Here is a 2,662-nt window from a genome sequence, read left to right as displayed (position 1 = left end):
CGCCGCGCCTCCGCAGCCGAGGGCGCTAGCAGCTGCAGGAAGCGTCCTAGTGCTCGCCTCCTCACCATTCTTGGGGCGAGTCGGAACCCGGTCCGCGGCCTAGGCCGTAGCTAGGGCCGCTTCATGTTACCCAGTCACTGACTCATTGTGACCTTCGAATTTGGCAGCCCTACAGCGTCAGCCCAGCGCGGACATTCGTCGCGGTTTTACCAAGATGGCCGCCCCCGCGGGCCCCGGCGTGAGGCCGCCTAGGTAAAGGAGGCGATGCAGGGACGTGCGCGCGCCTCTGCCCGGGCCCTGCCTCGCGACTCACACTCCGCAGGGGCCCTTCCAAGACCATGCCCTAAACCAGAGGCTAACTTTCAGATTGCACGAACACATTCCTGCACATCATCCCCAAGTTGCTAAAAATGTGATCCTGTTTCTCACATCCTCCGCAGTCACAGTAGACACGCACCTGGCAGCAGCATACTTAGAGCCTATGTTGCTATGAGCCTAGTAGCAAAAACACTAACCTGTAATTTGTAATGTGTACAGTAGACGTTGAATATTAGTGGCAGCACTGCCTTGTCCCAATGTGTTCATTTACTTTTTAAAAGATGTCACAGCCTCCTGGTACGGTTCTCATCTAAATTTTTGTCTTTTTTCTAATCCCAGGATGCTGACAAAAGAGCATAAAATTGTGATTCCGATTTGCTTTTTAAACTGCAGGATGAATTAGCTGTTTCAAGAAGTAATTTAAATATAGGCCCATGGAAATAGAATTCAACAGTGGGTGGTTGGGCAAGGAGATCCTCTATAAAAGTTCTCTGGGGTATAAATGTGGACCAGAAAGACCTACTGTTTGAGGTTCTGGGTATTCTTGTCTTGGCAAAAAAGAAACACAGGCCCTAAATGCAAATATAACTTGTGGAAAAAGCAACCCAAACTCTTCTGCATTTTGAAAGCGATTATGCCTGTGTGCTATTGCAGTAAGGAGAAGGTTATGTTAGAGTGTGGATTTTATCCCCTCAGGCCAGCTGGCAGTTGCTGTTGAGTTTTATTGACTTACTGATTAAGAGCTGCTTGAGCCTGGGTGGGGCCGAGACTGCATGGGCTGAATAGTACCCAAGGTGCAGCAACAAAAAAGAAACAGCCCTCAAACTCAAAGGGTAAATTGAACTTACTGCTTACAAGTTCTTCATAGTCCTTTGGCCAAGAAACTTTAAGAAGCTCTTTGTTCCCCCATTCTAATTTTTTATTTTGAAAAAATTTAAATATACAAAAAATAGACATGCCTTTTTGTTATAACCCACTGCTTTGGAGTCGATTCCAACTCAGCAACCCTATGGGATAGATAGAGTAGAACTGCCCCATAGTGTTTCCCGGGAGCGGCTGGTGGATTCAAACTGCTCACTTTTAGGTTAGGAGCCAAAGCTTAACCACTGCGCACCAGGGTTCCAAACAAGTGATAGATATAAAAATATTTCACCCCTATATACCTTAGCCAGCCTCTCCTAAGGATAAGGGCATTTGCTTTATAACCGCCATATCATTATAATTCCTAAGAAAATAACAATAGTTCCCTAATATTCAGTTCATATTCAAATTTCCGTGATTGTCCCAAGAATGTCTTCTATCGCTGGTTTTTGTTTTGTTTTGCTTTCTGAACTAGGATCTTATCTATTCTCATGTATTACGTTTGGTTGTTATGTTTAAATACGAAGCAACTTGAAATGTTCACTTGCTAACTATTTTTTTACACATCCTACTCACAGATATTATGAAGAGACAAATGTTCACAGAGTGTTTTTCATTGAGAGCACATGCTTTAGATAAGCATATCTCTGTATACTCCAGCAAAATCCTGGGAGAAATGAGTGAATGTTCTTTTAACACAACATTGAGATTATAATTGAAGATGTATTAATCAAATAGTAGTGTTTATGCTTTCTTAACTCCTGAATACTACATAAACTTTATGGATTGTGTTGGAATCTCAGCCCAACACAATTTCTAAAGCTTACTGTTTGGATATTTTCTAGACAATGAAAAGAAGCTGTTCAGTGTAATAATTTATATCACTCCAGGCAAAATTTGGCTTGCTGTGCTTCACAGTACAAAACTTCTAGCTTGCTCTGCTTCAGAGTACAGAACTAAATGAACTTTGCATCATCTGCATTTTACTCCTGACCTGCTGACCTGGGCTTTATTTGTCCTTTCTTTTTATGCCACCCCTAGGAAGTCCGGCACTCAGCACGTAATGATAACTATTTGTCTTCTAAGTTATTACTTAATTTTTGAATGTTAATTTTACACAATTCCCTAAGGGGTACTTAGTGGTCAAGGAAACTTTTTTCTTTTCCTGGAGACTTGTGTTAAATAAAATAATTTTAATACTTCACAAAATATTAGGTGCTACTTAAGAATTATATAATAACTACTTCTGGGAACCACATTTAAAACAATTTTAGCATGGTAGCTGTCATCTTTAAACTGAGTTTTATAATCAGTACTGTACTTCCTTCTCCTAGCTCCAGGCTTAAAGGAACACTCTACTAAAAAAAAAAAAACAGTTGCTGTCGAGTCGACTCTGACTCATAATATTCTACTAGAGAACATTAATTCCATACGTATTTATAGCAGCACCTGTGGAATTCAGTTACATATTGTATTCACCCCA

This window comes from Trichechus manatus, unplaced genomic scaffold (assembly GCF_000243295.1).
Source record: "Trichechus manatus latirostris isolate Lorelei unplaced genomic scaffold, TriManLat1.0 scaffold00326, whole genome shotgun sequence".
NCBI classification, from domain to species: Eukaryota; Metazoa; Chordata; class Mammalia; order Sirenia; family Trichechidae; genus Trichechus; species Trichechus manatus.
This window is presented reverse-complemented; position numbering follows the sequence as displayed.